The following is a 21,831-nucleotide window of genomic DNA, read 5'->3' as shown; positions in this document are numbered from 1 at the left end:
AGACCACTGTGTCTCATAGAAAGGAGGTTTTCACTTGCTTCTACTGCTGCTACACAACCATGGGGTTGGTATATATAAGTAAGGGGTTATAGGAGTGCAATGGAGATTACTCCCACTAAAACATTTATTGTAGTGTTTCCTATTTCTATTTGGAGTCATAGGTCAACATACATACTTGCAGTATTGCGAGCAATCATTATGTTGCTTACAGCATTCTGATTATTCAACATTGTCCAGTTCAATTTCTCAATGTATACTGTGATTATGTTACTAGATAACATAAATATTTGTAGAGAAATGTTTACATTGACATTACCTCTAGGAAAACAAGGTATAATAAGTTTAATGTGAGTCAGTACCAAAATGAAGACATCACCAGTTATATTTTTTCTGGCTAAATGTGAGTGCTTCACCTCTGCAAGAAATTCTAAACAGCGCATATTTCTGACTCAGAAGATTCTATTGAACTCAGTCCATCCTCCTTAGCTCATTACTATCTGAACCTTTGATCTAGAATACAGAAAAATACTCAACTGCTGAAAGTATCAAAAAGATGCCTGAGATGCCCAGTCACCCTTGTACCTCCTTTCTGTTATCTGAGGTGGTTTCACAAGCCATAGAGCCTGCTGTAAAGAAGTTCACTGCTGCAAATCTGTACCTCCTGTGACAATAAAGCCTAATTTCCTAGCTTTTTCTGTAGTGACTGATTCTGTGCCTGATAAGCAGGTTGACATACTGGATTCAAAATTCTCAGTGCTGGGGCCTTTGAAGCAGGACAAATTCTCTACCTGGTGTTCAGTTTTAAATATGACAAATTTGTGGAGGTCTTGTTTCAAGCTCAACAGAAGTTTTCCGGCACCTCTTCCCTTTCCATATTTTTGGTAAGGGACAGAGATTTGACTACCACCTGTGCTCCCCAATCCAAGATCTCCAGAATTTCTATTCTGGTCCCTCTGTTTTTGATAGCAAACCTGAAGATACCAGACTAGAAAGTTTCCCAGTTCTTCTGACTCTTCTCTTCCAAGCATGTATAGGAAGGTTGCATACAAAAGGGAACACATGGATTCATCCATGGAATCCTCCACACTTGGTTTGGGAGATAAAAATACCACAAACTCTCCTACATCCATTCCTAGCAGACCCAAAACCAAAGTCGCCCTGGAGATAATATATTAGATAGGGGTTGGCTCACTAAGCCTATGATCTTCCTACAGTAGATGTGACAGAATGCTTTCAAATGTACCCATCAATCTTCCGGAGGGGGTTCCACCATTAGTCAACATTTTAAAGTTGCTACTAGTGCAGCCTAGAAGAATCTAGATACAGTATCCCAAGCCCCCCCTTCAAAAAAGTGGCTGATGTCCTGCTCCCTTCTACAGAAAGGAACTTGTGGTTAGAGACACTGAAAGCTGGTCTAAAGAGGGTCCCAGTTCCTCAGAGTTCACCAGTCCACCTACTAGATAAGGAGTTCTGGGTGGTGGACTGCCAGTAGTAGCATGTTTGTATATTTCCCACATTATCTTTCAGGGTTTTAATGTACCTGGTCCACATGGTGAAATTTCATAGAGATGTGTCTGAAAAACTACACGAAACTAGCAGCTAAATGCCTGATGCACTTATTAAAGCAAAATTGCTATCCTAACCAACAGTCATCAGGCAGCTATGGTCTTTCTATGGGTGTTCAGCAGCAATCCTAAGACCTTGTTTGGCTGATCACTTCTGGAGGTAGTTGGAGTCATCTGTCCTTCCATATGTCAATTTGGAAATCTATAACAATGTATAGGTGGGTGAAGTAAAATTTCGCCAGGTTCACAGGTTTCTTTTCTTTCTGCCCCAGTTTCTTCACTCATTCCCACCAGTCATTCTACCCCATCAGAAAATGCAACAAATGGTCTTAAACAGAAGAGCTACCCAAATCAATCCAAGACATCAGATCATACCAGAGAGGGTTCTGATATTACTCCAGTTTGTTTTTATTGTCAAAAAATGCAAATAACCTAAGGCAAGATTTGAAGTAAAGTAGCCTAAATGCATTCATACTCAAAGAAGCCACCCACATTGTCTAAGTAAAAGCAGTCTTTCCTGGTCTGGCCGAAGAACACTGGACTTTTAAGAAATCTTCCTCCACATCAACACTGTGAAGGCATTGAGCCTGTGACTGTACCTCAGAGAGTTGTAGCCAGCCATTATTAGTTCTAGTCTTTTTCTTTTCATCTCACCTCAGCTCCCAGGGTATTCACTAAATGTATGTATGTGGTTGTGGTGCACTTTGGCCTGTAGGAGCTAAAGTGCTCACATATCTAGATGACTGACTCATAACTGTCCCTTCTATACATTGCTTTGTGTTAGTGAAGGAGCCTCTGATCAACCTGTTCTACAATTTGGGAATAACATTGAATCTGCTCAAGTTCCAGTCACAACCTGCAGGCATGAGAAATTTGGATTTGATGTTCCAGAGGATCTATGTTCTGATAGCAATGGACCCAAAGAGCCCACTAGAGAACTGCCATGAGGTATTTCCCATGAAGAGCTATTGGTAGGACTATCACCATGAGACCCAATACCTTGATACAGAGGTAAAATGTGGTTGTGGAGGATACAAGAACAAACTAGGCTTTGGTCCAAAGAGTATGAATTATTTCCTTGGAAAGTCTTCCTTTGAATAATTTTGTGTCCAAACTGCAGACTTTAATATGATCAGCTATACAAGTAGTAACTAGAACTTGTGTAGATTCTAAGCCTGAACACATAGCTAATCTACTAGCAGATACATTTAGTTCTGACCCGCCCCTTTTGCCTAGACCTCTTACCAGTGTCTGCATCTCTCCCTCAAATCTCATAGGAACAAGTATTCAAGGCACTATCCATGGCCAAAAACACTGCTTCTGCAGAGCCAGATAACATTCTAGGGTGCCTATTGGTCAGCCTGAAACATAACCTGTCAACCCCCCTACAGAGGCTTTTGAATATTAGCTTCCAGACAGGGTTTGTACCAAATGAATGGAGGACTGCAACAGTCATTGCCCTTCACAAAGGTGAGACGTCAACTAATCCAGGCAACTATAGACCTGTAAGCCTGACCAGCCTCATCTGTAAAGCTATGGAAAGGATTATTATGGAATTAATAAATGAAGACAAAGGCAACTTACAAGCTATTGACCCAAGCTAGATGGGTTTTGTCAAAGACAGATCCTGCCTACTCATCCAAGATGACTTCTTCAAGAAGGTCACCGAAGCAATGGATGACAGAAAAAACTGTTCACACCACATACCAATACCTTGCAGAAGCATTTGACACCATCATCCATTCAGGCATAGTTAATAAACTCATCCAGGTAGATATATAAATTCTTATGTAATTTGTTGGATAGTAAACTGGCTCACAAATAGAACCCAAGAAATTTGGGTGGATGGATCAACCTCCACCAAGAAACCAATCACTAGTGGAGTACCCCAGGGCTCAGTCCACGGGCCACTCCTTTTTGGCAAGTACATCTCAGAGGTCAGGGAAAACACCAAGGGCTTATGGCTGTCAAAGTTTGCTGATGACTGCAAATGCTGTGCCATCATAAACTCTACAAAAGACAACAAGATCCTTTAGGAAGGCCTGTGACAGACAAATAGCTAGTGTTAAAAGCATGGGCTAAAACTAAACACCAAAAAAGAGTATAATTGTATCCTTCAGCAAGCAAGATGTCCCCTGTAACTATCACATGGACAATACTTCCCTTAAAATTGACCGAGTAGTGAGGGATATGGAAACATATGGAGACAATGAGCTGTCATTTGACCAGCACATGTCGACTATTGTTGGGAGGCCCTTATTAATAGTATAGCTTATTAGCAAGGGAATATCATCTGTATCTAGGAAGCTGATAACTCTGCTGCAAATGTACTCATTAGGCCACTCATTGAATATAATGCCCCATTTGGCATGTACCTGTCCAAGCACCTGATTCAGCTCAAAGGACCACAGTTTTTTTTCTCACCAAGAAACTCAAGAGACTAAATCACAAAAGCTACTGTGGCCACCTCAAAGTCCTGTCCCTTTTAGTCGCATCTTACAGGGTGCTAAGGGAGAGCTTTACCTTGCATACACAGCTTCTATTGACCCCCATCCTTTCAGACATTCTTCACGTCCATAAGTCCAATAGTGGCAGAATCACCCACTCTAGAGGCCAAGTTAACTAGAATTTGAAGGAGAGATAGATATGTCTCACAATGAATACCATTTCTCCGGAGCTCCCTTCCTCTCCATGTGAAGTTAAGTACATTTCTTACTTTATTCAAGCTCAGCCTGGATGCATAGATGGGAAACTGTAACTTCACTCCTGGTTTGGCACCCTTGTCCCTTATGGACAGAGAGAACATGTAAATACCTGTTCTAGGGTTATGATTATTTTTACTTACTATACAATAAGGTTAACAGAATACTAAAGGATTAGGGTTTTACAAGACGTCTGCAAACTACATGGGCCTTGGTTCTAAACTATTAAGGCTAGAAACTCAGTGGGAATGCATGGCTGGGCTGCTAAAGATCCTCACAAATTAATGGCCTAGTAAGTACCTATGAGCCTATGAATCCATTCTGTCATCAGGGAATCCCCTGAATGACACTGTAGCCCAGAAACATTCACAGAGACTCCTGTCCATTTCCCCATTTCTGATAATGAGAGGATTTCCCCAAAGGTAAAACATCACAAACCCAATGTCATCCTTATAGCTTGTTACTGGCACCAGTAAATTTAGTTCTCCCTTCTTCTGCCTCATCGTTTGGAGAAGCCCTTGACCTTAACTTCCACAAGAATGATGTTGACCCATCCATTGGGCAGGTTTCAACCAAACATTTACCCCTAATATGAGTTGTTGCTTGGTTTTCCACCTTCAGTAGTTGCTAGTAATCCTTATTTTTCTGATAGAATAAACAATATACTCTCATCTTCCCCAAAATCCCTGCACAATGAAAACCTATAGGGACAAATGGACTAATTTTACAGAATGAGCAAAATCCAAGGGCTGAAATCCCTTTTTGCTCCCATTTCCTCAGTACAAAAATACCTTGCAGATATTTTTTAAACTGGTATAAGTTATTCATCAACCCCAAGATTTGAACTTTTTTTTTTTTGAGGCCTAGCCTATAAAATCCAGCACCTAAGAAAGACTTCTACTTTGTTTTGGAAAGCAGACAGCAGACTCAGGCTTCCTTTGAGCCTAGGACTATAGCAGAAACAAAGCTGTGCACTTTGATGACAAATTTTATTGATAGCAATTAGTAAGACAACTAAGTATAATCAAGAAAAAAATGCACGTATATTACAGAGCACACTATAAGAGAAACTTCTCCCAAGTAAATGAAGGTAACAGGTACAGTACACAATGACTTTCACATTCCCAATATCCCACTTCTCTTCATTCTGTATTACATTACCAGCAAATTAAAGCAAAGTTACCAGTAAAGCAAAGCAAACAATCCTCTGCACATAATAAAGAACTGCTGCACCATACTTCACCTTCTATCTATTTTCTACTTCTACTATTATTTCTTACAAATCATGGTGTGAGCACCACAATCTGTGAAACTCTTTGTATTTGTAGCACTGGGCTTTGGCAACACTTCCTAGTCCTGATTGGGCAGCCAGCACTGTCAGTCTCTTGATCAACCCCTCACAACCAATACAGAGGCTGAAGGCAATGAAAACTGAAGCAGGAGGTTAGGTTGTTATGGTCAACCGTCTGGCGCTTCTAGCCATAGCCCATGATATTCCCTTTGCAGGTCATATGGGCATAAAAGGTAGAAGGAGACATTTTATGCAAAATTTCTATTGGCCTGGAATTTCCAGAGATGTAACAGGGTACTGCAGGACATTTGAGCAGTGCCAAAAGGTAGGCAAGGCAGGAGAAGGGATGAAAGCTCCTTTGATGTCTTTGCCTGTGATTGAGGAGCCATTTTAGAGGATAGCTATGGATATTGTGGGGCCTCTGAGTACACCAAGTTCCAAAGGGAAAAGGTATATCCTAGTGATAGCAGGTTATGCTACAAGATACCCTGAGGTAGTGGCTTTGTCCTCCATTAAGACAGAAAAAGTGGTAAATGCTTTGTTAGAGGTTTTCAGCAGGGTAGGTTTCCCAAAAGAAATACTGACTGACAGACGTACCAATTTCATGTTAAACCTGCTGGCTTGTCTGTGGAAGTACTATGGAGTGAAGCACCTGAAGACCACCCCCTACCATCCCCAGGCTAATGGTCTTGTTTAGAGGTTAAACTCTACAATCGAGTCCATGCTACGGGCATTTGCAGACCAGTTTAAGAGGGATGGGGACAAATATTTGCCCCATCTGTTGTTTGCTTACAGAGGGGTTCCCCAGAAATCCACAGGCTTTTCACCCTTTGAGTTGTTACAGGGGCATAGAGTGAGGGGGCTGCTAGATTTAATTTGTAATGAGTGGGAAGGTGAGTGTGAATCTCAGAAGGATTCTGTTGTGGCATATGTCCTAAACCTCCGGACAAGGCTCAGGGAACTCATGGGCTTGGCCCAGGAGAACCTGGCAGAAGCTCAACAACAGAAAAAGGTCTGGTATGATAGGAATGCTCGAGCTAGACAGTATGCTGTAGGGCAGCAAGTAATGGTTCTCATTCTTGTCAGACACAACAAGCTGCAAGCAGCTTGGGAAGGATCCAACAAGGCGGTAAGGAAGGTCAGTGATGTTAACTACACAGTAGAACTGCTAGGCAGGAGCACAAATTGTACCATGTTAACATGATGAAACCTTACCATGATAGGGAGGCCCTTGTGCTGAGTATTTGCAGTGGATTGCAGGAGGAGTCTGAGGGAGATCTGGTGACTGATCTCCTCAGTGAAGCTCGGACTGACACCTCAGTGGAAGGGGTAGCAATGTCCCAGTAGCTATCTCCTACCTAGGTTCAAGAAATCCGAGCAGTGTTACAGGAGTCTGGGGACATGTTTACTAGGAAACCAGGGTACACCCACATGGTGTAGCCCCAGGTGGATACAGGACCCCAAAGGCCTAATAGGCAGGCCCCTTATAGGGGAGGAGATACAGGAAATGTTGGAACTAGGGGTAATTCAAGAGTCCAAAAGTCCCGGGGCCTCCCCAGTGGTGCTGGTGCCAAAGAAGGATGGCAGCACCAGGTTCTGTGTGGACTACAGGAAATTAAACAGTCACACAGAGTCAGATGCTTACCCCATGTCTAAGACAGATGAAGCCCTAGTGCAGGTGGGTGGGGCTAAGTATCTTACCACCACTGATCGTATCAAGCTGCCCTTGACTCCCAGTGCTAGAGGGAGAGGTCAGCCTTTGTGACTTCTTTGGCTTCTATGAATCTACAAAGATGCCCTTTGGGATGAAAAATGCCCCAGCAACTTTCCAGAGGCTGGTAGATCATATCCTAGCAGGAGAGTTTGCCCTTGCTTACCTAGATGATATTGCCATCTACAGCCATTCCTGGAAAGAGCACCTTCAGCATGTCAGGGAGGTGCTGGACAGACTACAGATGGCAGGGTTGACCATTAAGCCCAGCAAATGTCAGGTGGGTATGGCAGAGGTCTGCTACCTGGAACACAGGGTGAGGAGTGGTAAGATCAAGCCAGAGCCTGCCAAAGTGGAAGCCATTCAGGCATGGCCTGCACCTGTTACCAAAAAGCAGCTGAGGGCATTTTTAGGGACAGCAGGGTACTACAGAACGTTTGTTCCCCAGTTATAGTGTCATAGTTACTCCCCTCAGAGACCTGACAAGGAAAAACAGGCCAGATAAGGTAGTGTGGACCCCAGCACGTGAGCAGGCATTCCAGAAGCTTAAAGAAGCTTTGGGAGGACCTTCTGTGTTAGCCAGTCCAGATTACAGCAAATAATTTGTTGTGCAGTTGGATGCGTTGAACCATGGGGGGGGGGGCTGTACTTAGCCAGATTTCTTCAGAGGGAGAAGAGAACCCAGTGGTTTATCTCAGTCATAGGCTCCAACCCAGGGAGGAATAATATGCAGCTATAAAAAGAAATGTCTAGCCATAGTGTGGGCACTGCAGAAACTTTAGCTTTATCTGCATGAATGAAAATTTACTGTAGTTACAGATCACAATCCTCTAACATGGTTACACCAAGCCAGCCAATAAAATGCCCAGTTGCTAAGATGGAGCCTAGGGTTGCAAGTATATGATATGTCAGTGCAACCCCACAGTGGAGTTAGCAATGCCAATGCAGATGGGCTCTCAAGACAGGGAATAGGGTAAGGTATACCCAAATAAACCTAACCCTCTCAAGCAATGTTTCTCAAGAGACACTTGAAAAACTAGCTTGAATTCTTGGGGGGGGGGTGTTGTGAAAAACTGAGGGCTTGCCAGCCCAGCCAGATAGAATTTTGTAGATAATTCTATGTCAATGTAAATATTAATATAATCCACAGACTTGTTTTTACAAAACTAAATGTAAAAAAACTGTGTTATATGCTGAACTTCCAAAATGTAACCACAGTGCACCCTGCTGGAAGAAAGATGTTAAGCACAGAATTACAACTGTGTTTGATCTCAAGCTCAGAGGCAGGATGTCTGGACTAGCAAATTATTTCTATTGTCTTAATTTAAGAGCTACTTACTAAAGTTTTACATGTAAAAGTGTTTTTTATTGCTGTGGCTTCCTGGCCAGGTGCAACTTACAAAGAAATGTAGATTTTGAGTTTCTGTTAGCCTGGGACCTAAAGGAGAAGTGATAAAAATGAGTAATGTGAAATGACTCAGTAATAATGGGGGTCTATATTAGGAAAGCAAAAAGACGTTTATGCGAATACATAAATGTCGAACCGTATAGAGTGAAGTGGACTTAGAGCAAACGTCAAAAACCACAAAAATGGAAATATCGAATTTCCATGGCTGGCCCATCTGTGGATTAGCTGCATAAGGTAAGTGTTGGATAGTTACAGAGTTTAGGATAGGGTGCGGGTTAAGGTAAGTGCTTAGATAAGTAATGTATGTTAAATTTAGTGTAGGGTTAGAGGTAGGGTTTTGTTAAATGTATGTATGTAGGTTATTTATTTTGTTTGTGTATATTTTTGTAGGGGAAGTGTGCGGTAGTTACGGACCTTAGGGTTAGGGAGGGGTTAAGGATAGTGCATAGATAGTTTTGCATGTGGGGTTTATTAGTGTTGGAGGTAGGATTTTGTTAAATGTATGTATGTGGATTATTTGTTTTGTTTGGGTGTATGTCTGTAGGGGACGTGTGCAGTAGTTACGGACCTTAGGGTTAGGGAGGGGTTAAGGATAGTGCATAGTTAGTTGTGTATGTGGGGTTTAGTGTAAGGTTAGAAGTAGGGTTTTGTGCTTTACTTTGGGTTAGAAGTAGGAATTGGTTAGTGTATGTATGTGGTTTATTTATTTTATTTGGGTAAGTAGTATATAGCTAGTGGTGGGGTTGGCCGACTATGACAGTTTGATTTTTTTTTTTCACTGTTTAGTGCGTTCAGGATTTTCGTGGTTCGCGGTATAGGGGTCGATGTTTTGGTATTCTCGCATAGGGTTTTTCGCTTTTGTAATATAGACCCCAATAATGGTTATATCAATTTAAGACTATCTCAGAGAGAAATATTGAACATTTTGGATTTTGTCTGAAGCTGACAACAACTCACCAGCACTTTGCCTTGTAAATAAAGTTATTTAGGATACAGTTTCTCTTAGGGTTAGATAGGAATTTAGCCAGATTAGTCTAGCTGTTTACTACATTTATGGCAGACTATCCTACACTATTGTTTTAAAGTTCCTATGATTTCTGAACTTTTGATTAGCACTGTCTTGAACTGAGGAGTATTGTCTTGTGTTTTTATTATTTATTATTAAATATTTTTAAACTTTTCAACTGTGGCTGTTTTGTGTAGAGATAATTTAAGCTCTTAGAGTATATTGCATGTATTTGGTCATGCTGTCCAAGCCACTCCAATAGTCTTGCTGTTCGGCACACTTACTATTTGGATATCAGTAATATTATGCAGTGAAATTGGTCACCCTTTGGAAAGGGCCTTATAGTAGCTGATAATAGTGGTTGGCGGCAGTTGGTACTACCTTATAGTCTTGGCAGAAAAGGGGATACAGCTGGAGAAACTGTGTCAGCCTTCCCCAGGAGCATCTGTGTGTCTGTTACTTGGGCAGGACATGAAGCACTGATTGGACAGAAAGAGTGCTGGAGGTATTAGTTTGACCACTAGGTTGAGATCTGGATCCTATAGTTGTGCCAGTGGGGAGTCTTATTGGGGATCTGGAGAGAAAGGGATAAACCAGCCCCAGACTGACTGTGATCTCTGTGTGCTTTTAAGGGGAAATTGTACTTTACTGTGTGTACTTGTTATCCCCCAATGTGCACACCCCTCACTGGTGTTGGTGGTGAGGATTGAGGCTCCTTGATTGCTTGGCCAGTGCACGGGCATCACGGGAGTCATTGCAGGATTTCTGGTTATGCAAGAGAGGGCTAACCAACAAGAGATAATAAATAAGACACTCTCCCAATATTGTATAGCTTTACAAAGATATGGCAAGGCAATATCTGAGAGTATAGGAATGCTAAGAGAGCCAGGGGCTTCTGCCTGTAAGAAAAGAAAATATACAGCAAAGTTGGAAGATATGGTTTATGTAAATGAAAATAAAATGGCAGAGAGCTTTAAAAGTTGTTGGCTGCTCTTGACCAGCAACAGAGATATAAAAATAAAAAAGACAGAGATGTAAAAATAAAAAAAAGACAAGTTATTAATTTGTCCAGGAGACTCACTGAACGTTCTGTACAAGTTAAAACAAGAAAACTTAACAGTAAACCTGAAAGTGATAAAACAAGTGATATCACTAGCCAAAAGGGAAAAGATAATCTTTTAAAGGAATTAGAAAAGCACTGTAAAAACTGGAAAAAGAGCAAACTGACCCTGTGTTGGAACTCAAAAGACAAAAGATAAGTCAGTTTCAGACTCAAGATGGTATTGTGTATTTACAGACTGAGAATAAAGAATTGTGGCGAGAGCTACAACTGGTTAACAAGTGTCACAATGTGCAAACTGAGAGTTAATGACACAACCCCTAGAGACTGAGACCATATTCAAAAGCTGTAAACAAATTTATGCCCACAACAATGAAGTGGTACAGCTTATATAAGAAAAGAACTCTAGAAGTATAAATGAAAGTAAATCACTGGCTGCAATCAGTGAGGAACTCAAAAGGATATATGTAAGAAATGGTATACATGCATTTAGTCGACCGTTAGCTTACCAACCAAATGTCAAAAGCAGTGACCCTTGTTCTCATATGTCTGAATTTTCAAATAATGAATTACAATAACTCCAAATGCCAGCTATGATTCTGCATTCAAATGTTCGACATCATAAATGCGACTGTAATGTAATTCGCACACTGTCATATACGAGCATCCTTCCCTGAACACAACATTGATTCGTCCTTAAGTGTATTGGATTTAGACAGCCCTTTGACATACGGACTAGTGGGGATTTTAAACACTGAAGGTATGTATCTGCTATATATCACAGATTGTGATCCAATACGCAGGCACAGCTAGCTAGGACTGTAACCTATACATGCATTTACTTACAGATGGCTGAGGAGGATAGTGTGAGTCATAATCCCGGTGTGTTAGGCAATACTTACACCACTGAGAAGAGCCAGAAGGGGAAACATACACTGTCCATTGTGGGCTACCAATACTACCTTGAGAAATGTGTTGGCATGAAGCACTACTGGTGCTCTACATGTAAGAGCAGAGACAAGTGCAAGGGCCGATGCATTACTGAATATGGTGGAAATGGACACGTATTGTGTAAAAGTAGTGCACACTTCCATGGACCTGACCAAGTACAGTCTGAAGTGTGTCAGGTCCACGATAGGATAAGGAAAAGGGCTCATAATTCAGTAGAGGACCCATGCAAGATAATATCTGAGGTACTGGCGAGTACCTCCACAGCAGTGGTTAATGAATTGCCTAACAGTAAGGCACCGAAGGAGAGTGTAACAAGGACTACACACAGGAAGAAGGTTGCCATGTTTCAGGATCTGCAGTCCTTGAAGGACCTTCATAGTGACATGCTACCCATGAAAAATGGCTGTTTTCTAGTAGAACATGGCAGTGACAGTGTGCAGGTTGTCCAGATAGTTGTAATGACAACGCTTGATAACCTAAAACTGTTGTGTGCATCTGAGTTCCTTTTGGTGGATGGTACCTTCCCAGTTAGTACTAGGCATGCCAGCAGGTATATTCATTAGACCTGTTAGTCTCAAAGAAGGTAATTCCATTGGTGTACGGCATCCTGCCATGTAAGAGTGAGGCATGCTATAAGCAACTATGGGTGATGGTGTTGGGTTTGTGTGGGAAACATGACCTTCAACTGAGGCCAAATATGGCGATGTCAGACTTTGAAAGGGCTGCTGCCAATACAATTCAAGAGTCGTTACTGGATACTGTCACTAAGGGCTGCTGGTCCCACTTCTGCCAAATCAACTGGAAGCAGATACAGAGGCTACACCTTGTTAAGAAGTCCAGAACTGACACAGCATTCACTAGTTTATGTAAGCAGATACCTGCCCTTGCATTTGTCAATCCTGCATATATTAGTGAGACATTTGCAGATATTGAGAGGGAGTTCTCTGAATTTGGCCAGCAAGTTTGCGTTTTTTTTCAAGGAAAACTGCCTGATAGGTCGCCCAAGAAGATATGGTATGAGGGGCTTAATGGCGGAAAGGCATTCACCCATGTTTGAGGTTGCATTGTGGAACCAGTATGACACTACTGGTTTGGGATATCCACACACACAGAATGCTGTGGAAGGGTGGCATAGGTGGTTAAGGAGCCTAATGGGTAAACAGCAGTTGTTCCTGTTGGATGTGCTACATGCTATCCAACTGGAACAAAACCATGTGGAGGATCTAAAATCCAAGTGCATTTCAGGGTTACCTAGTACCCCTAAGTGGCGTAGATTGAACATAAAGGAGCATGCATTCCAAAACCTCTTGGATAAACAGGATGAAATTACACCATGAGGATTTATCAGTCTACTGACTCAGCATTGGTCCTTTTGATACACAGTGTGCAGTGGTCATGTTTACAGTTGTTGTATGTTATGTCACAGAGCATGAGTGTACATATGTACTTCCTTTTCACAGTGAGTGTTTTGGGAAATGTGTGCATTGCACAGTCACAATTGCATATGTAAAAAAAAAAAAAAAAGCGATGGCATGGTATAGTAGTTACAGAAGAGATGGACAGCTAATGCACACCCTTGTGAACACAGTACTTCCCAGAATATCCTCTCAGGATGTTTGCCTGTGTATCTCCATATCCCGTATTGTGCAGCCACGGGAATCTCAAATGTTGAATTCGACATCTCCTGATTGCACCGTTCGACATCCTGTTGTTTTAAACACATTTGTTTCAACATTTCGGTATGAAAAATGTAACATTCGGTTAACGGTAATTCGATTAAATGCATGTATATCGTAAGAAATACTGTGATGTAATAGCAGTGAGTTAAATACACTTAACCCACCTATTCTGGACCTGACACAAGCATACAGAAAGAATGGAAACCTTGTCAATATGCTGCAGGAAGAAAAGAGAAAACTGTAATCTAAGATGCATGAACAGTATATGATGCTATTCTTGAGTTTACCACTAAGTGTAATAATCTGGAGGCTGAAAATAAAAGCCAAAGCAAATCTTTGGAGGAAGCAAACAGTAAATTAAAATAGTGTCTGTTAACCCATGCTGAAATGACACAAGAAAGTCATACTGCTGCAACAGACTCATAAAAAGAAATAATTTCCTCAAGCAGAAAGATGACACACAACACCAAAGGCAGAGACAGGTAACTAATATCAAAAATAGCATGCATTCAGTGTCTGAAATGTATAGAAACAAAGCTTTGCAGAACCCAGAGCTGTAGAAATAAACAATTCAACCTGGGAATGTAGAGTAACGTAAATGTCCTTTATATTGAGTGTAATATAGTCATGCAGTCTAAACCAACATACCCACTATATGCATCTGATATAAAAGAAAACTAAGTTAACAAACCAATGATTGGACTACAGTTGGTGAAAGAAGAGGAAACAGTCTGATGTCGTGTAAACTGACACTAGACTTAAAATAAATTATTTTGCACAAGACAGGCAAAAATACACAGCACTTCTGTATTGCATAGTGTTTCAGTAAAAATGTACTTATTTTTTCAGACAAATTTGAAAGCATGGGAGATGATGATGTAGATGGTTCTGAATTGATAAAAAAATACTACAGTCTCCAACACAATAATTTTGGTCAGAGTAAACCCACTCAAGTGAGCCTTTTTGCTGTAAACAGAATAAGTCAGTAAACTGATTCATGTTATATTGCAGCAGAGACAATTAAAAACAGATATAAAACTGAAACCAGTGTTATGAACCTATTAATAAAATCATTGACAAAACGGGCAACTCAGAATGAAGAGACACTTAAAAAGACACCACCCCAGGTCCTATCCCTTTAGGACAACCCTTACAGAGGTCAGAGAGAATTCGAGAACAGAATCACCAGTACAGGAGGCCTCAGAATACAGCATATCAGGGGGAAATACACAACCCACAACAGTACAATCAGGGACGGGGGAGGGGGAGACGAGGGAATTGGCAATAAACTATTATATGTTGCCTGACAATGAAGAGGCAGTTATTACTGTCAATGACCAAAACTACTTCAAAATTTACAACTTAAGTAGTGTCACAGTTACCAAGGATTGGGCAAACCTCTTTGAGAGAGGTCTTAACTTTGTACCCTCCAAACATTTTAACATAGAAAAAACTTTGCTTGACGTTATGATTTTCACCAGAAAATTAAATTTTAGTGCCACTATGGGAGGTGAAGCAAATAGAAATACTACCATCACTTCTTGTAAAAAGGCAAGTGTAAGTAACCCCCCTTTACATCCCACTATACAATTGTACCAAAAGATTTGTATGAATGACATTAGACAACTTTCTAAAAATCGGAATTCAAATTTATTACACAATTTAATCAAAGAGGAAACCATACTCCTCAATAATATATCTAATAATAAAGCCATTTGAGTCATGAAACCAGATAAGGGAGGTGGTCTTGTGGTTATGGACCAGGACAGGTACATAGAAAACATGTTAGGACATTTATTTGGGGAAGGGTACCAGCAGATTTCCCGTAATTAACTTAACATCGCATACAGAGATATGGATATGGTTCTTATGGATCTACTTTTGAATGACCAGATATCAGAAGTAGAATTTAACTATTGTACACAAAACAACCCCAGGATCCCAACAATATTTGGGATACCTAAGATTCACAAGAACATTTTGCATCCACCTTTAAGACCTATTGTGGACGCAAAAGGGTCCAAGACTTTAACTATAGCCAAATATATAGACATCCAGTTAAAGAACTGTCTGGGGTCTTTTTCTCATATCATCAGAGACTCATGGGATTGTTTGAAAAAAAAGTCAAACAGGAATATTTCAGTGATGACATAATTTTCACTACAATTGATGTCAAGGACTTATTTAGTGTCATTCCCCACAAAGAAGGCACTGAAATGTTTTATGACTTCTTATGTCAACAGACCAAGTTTTCACACACCAAAATACTTACATGGACATTAATGGAACTTGTATTGGAGAACAGTTTTTTAACTTTCAAAGGTCAATTTATTTAAACAAACCACAGGGGTACCTATGGGGGCAGCGTGTGCACCAGTTTTTGCCAACATTGTTCTGACTCAGTGGGAACTGTGCCAAGTTTTTTCATCTTCAGGGATGTCCCATTGTAAGTTTTACGGTCGTTACCTGGATGGCATCCTCATTTTCTGGGAAGGAGACCATCACCAGTTGCAAGAATTCTTCCTGTTCCTCAATTCGAGCACTACATTCCTCAAATTCTCCATGGAAATGAACTCTGACTCCATCTATCGCAAACCTACATACTCAAACTCCCTTCTCCATTTTGAGAGTGGGCACCCTGTGCATCAAAAAAGATCCTTAGTCAAAGGCCAGGGGGTGAGACTAGCCTGCATGGTTAGCAGGATGGAAGATTTCTAGAAGGAAAGGGATGTTTTATTGAGTATGGTTTTAAGAAGAGGATATCCAAAGAATTTGTTACACCTTTGTTGGAAGAAGTTACTAAAAAGAGATTAGAGAGACATTTCTATCCCTTACTAGGAATGGATATTACCAGATTGTGTGCACCGTTGGAGAACAGTAACAACCATACTGATCTTTTTACAATGGGCTCATCCTCACATACACCTCACAGTTCCCACTGATTCGGGACATTGTTTTCAAAAACTGGTTCATCCTCAACAGTGATGAAAGCATAGGTCAGAAGGTTGGTGAAGCCCCCGTAGTGGTTTACAGGAAGGACACCAGCATCAAGAATATCCTTGAAAGGAATCCACTTAGTAGTACCACCGGTAGACTGGGAAAAATGACTAAATGTGGGCAGTGCACGCAGTGTAAGCACATATTAGAGGGAGACAGGGTTTTACTCAAAGGTTATGGATGGGTTAAATTATTTCAGAAATACAATTGTGGTAATAAAAAGTAATTTATGCCAGTATTTGTCAGACTTGTATGTGCTTCTATCTCGGAAAAACCAAAAATGCTTTTAGAACCCGCATTTATCAACATATTTATGATATAGACAAATGTAACATGACAAATGCATTAGCCAAACATATCAACCTTCACCCAGATCACTATTTCAAGTTTATATTTCTTGAACAGATCATCATAGACAAAAGGGGTGGCCCTATTGACTATTTACTGGAGTATAAAGAACTATTATGGCAATTGAGGGTCAATGCCACCACTAGCCCAGGGCTTAATGATATGGTTTCACTTAGCAGTTTTTTAAAATTAAAAGCAGACTTCTGCATTTAAATATTCCATGTTTTTTAGAACCATGACAAGAACGTTATTGATTTTATTTGTTCTTGGTTATGAAAATATAGTTATAAAGAGATATAACACCTATGGTCAAAATTTACATGACTTGCTAGCAAAATGCATTAAGGGAGCCTACACCTTTAAAAGTGGATGTACATTTTACAGTTTTTTTTAATTGATTTATTGCACAGGTTATATAAGACTCAGTGTGTAACTTGATTTTATTCTGAAGAAGTCATAGTTAAAAATTGGCGAAAGCGCTCAATAAAAAATGTAACTTTTCCTGGTCATCCAATTCACTTTGTATTTTCTGAGATTTGCTCCTTTTGGTTTATAATGAATACCGTGATGTAATAACAGTGAGTTAAATACACTTAACCCACCTATTCTGGACCTGACACAAGCATACAGAAAGAATGGAAACCTTGTCAATATGCTGCAGGAAGAAAAGAGAAAGCTGTAATATAAGATGCATGGACAGTATATGATGCTATTCTTGAGTTTACCACTAAGTGTAATAATCTGGAGGCTGACAATAAAAGCCAAAGCAAATCTTTGGAGGAAGCAAACAGTAAATTAAAATAGTGTCTGTTAACCCATGCTGAAATGACACAAGAAAGTCATACTGCTGCAACAGACCCATAAAAGGAAATAATTTCCTCAAGCAGAAAGACGACACACTTAACACCAAAGGCAGAGACAGGTAACTAATATCAAAAATAGCATGCATTCAGTGTCTGAAATGTATAGAAACAAAGCTTTGCAGAACTGCTAAGGTCCCTGTACAAAACAGTCAGAGCAACATACCACTATGCCAAATCACCTGCTTTGTGAAAGAAAAATGCTGTCTTACCACTATACATTTTACTGCCAAGGTCCCTGTGCAAAACAGTCAAAGCAACATACCACTACGCCAAATCAGCTGCTTTGTGAAAGAGTGGAAGACTGAAACTTAAATGGCTATCATTTAATGAATTCAGTTCTCACCATAGCTGTCAACCTCTTATCACAAAACACTGGGACAAACCCAGTAATGAGGGAATACAGCCCTCAAACATATTCAGTGAATTCAGTTCTTGCCATAGCTGTCAACCTTAGCACAAAAAACCTGGACAAAGCCAATAATGGGGTAATACAGTCCCAAAAATAAGGACAAATTTCAAATATTCATCTTATAAACTTAGAAAATTGCTAGAATAAAAGGTTGTGTTACTATGTAATAAAAGGTTGTGTTACATGTATTTTCTGAAGAATATTTATTATTTATTTATTTTACATTTGTTAACCGGGAAATTCCGACTGGACCAGGTCCATTTTCAGCGGAGGCCCGGGGAGAAAAGCTCCAACATCAAGTTATACAAATACAGTACAATACAATATGAAGTCTGAAATTCAAATGCCTGTCAATTTTACTTCTGATGGAACAAAAACAATTTTCAGCAGAGGCCCAGGGAGAAATACTGCAGACACATGTCTTTGTAAAATGTCAGGACACCAGAGCAAATCCACACAAACACAGGGATAAGATGCAGACTCCATACAGAAGGCACCCCAGCCAAGAATCAAACCAGAAAACCTAAAGCTGTAAGGCAACAATGCTATCACTGCACCATCAAATATGTAAGGAATTAAACATTCAGAAACCTGAAGTCTGAAATTCAAATGCCTGTCAATTTTATTTAACATTTGTTAATCAGGACAGTCTGACTTGGAACAAAAAAACAATTTTCAGCAGAGGCCCAGGAAGAAATAATGTAGCATGTCTTTGTAACATGGGAGGACACAAAAGCAAACCCGCTCAAACACAGGGAGAAGATACAGAATCCACCCCAGCCAAGAATCAAACCTGAGAACCTGCACCTGTGAGACAACAATGCTACCACTACACCATCAAATATCACATATTGCAGTATTTAGAAACCACAGATATTATGAGGAACAGAGCAGATCAAATATGAGGCAAAAATCTGCAAAGTTTTTTTTACATATGGTGGTGGGTAGGGAATTCAGGTCCTTAACACCTGCATACAAGGTACAGGGTTCAAGCCTGAGGTATACACCACGATGAGTTTGTTCTAGCCACCAGTTAGCAACTGGGGCATTTACACACACACATACACATACAAAATATTAGATATATAATGATACTAAGGAAATGTGGACTCATGACCAGAGGTAAAATTCTGATTTAGCCCTATCTCTATACAAGGGTTGTCTTTGTTTTAAATTCCAGCATTTTTATTAGTATGCAATAGTCCTACCAACCCATTCCAAAAAATGAATGTAACGTAACAAACTTTCTTTCTGACTTGCACATCTTGTCTGAACTTTTGCCATTGGAGACAAAAGGTGAAATTCATATAATTTAGTAATATCAAGCAAGTAGCTAAGAACTCATGACTGACCATCAACTGCCACCAGGGTCTCTTCTCATCCGTCTGCTTTAGCAGACACTCCTTACCTCCCCCAGACGTTCTCATGACCCATGCTCTGGGCAATTGAAGAGATTGAGGTTCATGGTGCAGCATCATATTGTTGCCAAGGAGTGATTTCTACCAATGCCCCAATGCCCCCACCCTGACATACACCCATTGATATCCATCTGCCAGTGCCCCAATGCCCACCACCCGGACACACACCCATTAATATCCAGGAATAGACATGCAGTAGAACATGCTGCCATTTCATCCTGCAACTACAATAATTCAGACAGTGCCCTAAACTGATCTCCCTTAAGAAAAGCACCCCCACTCTGTGCCAAGGATCAGTGGCAATGTGTTCCCAAGTACATGCCCTCCTCCTCAGGATGGGCACCCCATCTTTCCATGCCAGCACCACAAACATGAGAGCAATTAATTAAACTCTACTTTCCTGGGCTGTAGTCAAGTCTTTATCTGTCTATGCCACAGTGTTGCTAGGCAGCCAAAGAATTATTACAGAATGTCACCACATGGCATAATATAGTCTATTTTGTTTTTTGCGTGTGCCCATCTTGTTTAGTTCCTAGCAAAACACTAGTTTGCTCTAGCAGGGAAAAAGTACTTTCTTCTCACTGCTAGCTACGGACATCACTGTGGATATGCCTACATATAACATCCCCTCTTTGATAAAATAAATCCTTTAAGCATTTACCATGTGTATAATTTTTACCTAAGATTTTGCCAGAGTGGTTAAATCCCTTTGCAGGCTTTGGGCCTTCTGCAATACTAGGAACTGCTGAAGCACTCTATGACTGAGATGTATTGCTCGGCAAAAGACTATTAGTCATACTGCTAACCAATTTAGACATTATTTATTTATTCTTACACTTGGTTCACTGGGGTAGTTCCGTTAGGCCAAAGGCCTCTTTTTAGGGAAGACCAGAGGTTGTATTCTTCGAGCACGTCATAAATTGTATCAAAATTTGCTGACAATGTAAAGGAGCATTAATTCACTGGCAACCTAAATGGGGCATTATTTAAGGAATTGCTGTTCATTAAAGGAAATACTGCCCCCTGGCCATGAAAGACTTCAGTTGTTCACCATACCTTGCAACCTCTAAGAGCAAGAAATCTGGACAAAGCCATAAATAATGAGAGGACAAAGGCAACAACAATAGGGACACTTTTTTAAATATTGCTATTACAAACTTTGAAAGTTGATAGAATAATATGTTTTGCATTAATGTGAATTTTCTGAAGGGGTATAAAGTTTATAACTCAAATGTTTACCATTATTTTCTGACTTCAGTTCTTCTTGATTTGCCAATAATTTACCACAAACCACACTTTTATGAGAAATAGACCAAAATATGGACCAAAAGTCTTGACAGTCCAAGAAAATCCATGCAGTTGAGAGGTATATTGTTCACCCTATCTCAAAGAGAATTTTTTAAACTTCTCAGAGCTTTAAACACACTTCAAACAAGCTTCAAACATTCTTTTTTAGTCTAGCATACTTTTTACACTTCATCTTCTGCAGTGTCATGCCACTAGCTTCACCTCTTCTACACGTAGTTACACTATATTGCATAACTGCTAACATCGACTGAAATTGTTTGGTAATGCCATACTAAGTAAAGACTGGTGTAGTTAACAGTTCCTTGAAGTGTTTAGATGTAGCAAGCACTGCTAAATATGCTCCTAAATCAATTCTTCAACAGATCATACAATGGCTGTCCCATTGCATAACAGATGCATTTCTCAAAATATCTTACCGTGCCAAGAACTCCATTCAACATTTGAAGATTCTCTGGTTGATTGAGCTGTGTAATAGTTTCCACATCATTTGGGTGTGACCTAGCCTTAGATTTATTAGTTCAATATCTCAAAAAGCTAAGCTGCTTCTGTCCAAGAATTCTACTTATTTAATTTCAGTCTTGCAAATTCAGGCTTACGTGAGGGACTTCTACAACATGCACCATGTTCATCCTTAGTGCTTTCTCATATTAAAATGTCATCTATAAACATAGGCAGGCCTTGTAATGTTCTCCTCTGAAACATTTTAGGAGTAGTTGGAGTTTAAAATGCTAGTTTATCAAGGCATTGTCTGGCAAACAGCAAGCAAGGTACTGCTCCCAAAATAAAAGGGTATCTGCCCCAGTCCCCTCACAGCATCTAGTGAAGAAAATGACATAGCTACACTCAGCTTTCTCAGTCTCTCTTTCAGAATGGGTAAAATTAATTTTTCCTTTTTACCTGTTTCATTGTCTTTTTAAAACAATGCAGTTTTGCACCTGTCATTTTTGCTGTAGGACTGTCACCATGAGAACATACCAGTTTAGCTCCCTCTCATAAGTGTAAGACATGTAAATGTGAATCTAACAACTTCAACAAATAAAAGGCATTTGTTAAAAGGAAGTACAGTGAATTTCAAAACATACACTGTGGTGCTGTTAAAGCATTTTTGTAAAGGG

Source organism: Protopterus annectens, chromosome 8.part0 (assembly GCF_019279795.1).
Source record: "Protopterus annectens isolate FY-2018-M chromosome 8.part0, PAN1.0, whole genome shotgun sequence".
Lineage (NCBI taxonomy): Eukaryota > Metazoa > Chordata > Ceratodontiformes > Protopteridae > Protopterus > Protopterus annectens.
This window is presented reverse-complemented; position numbering follows the sequence as displayed.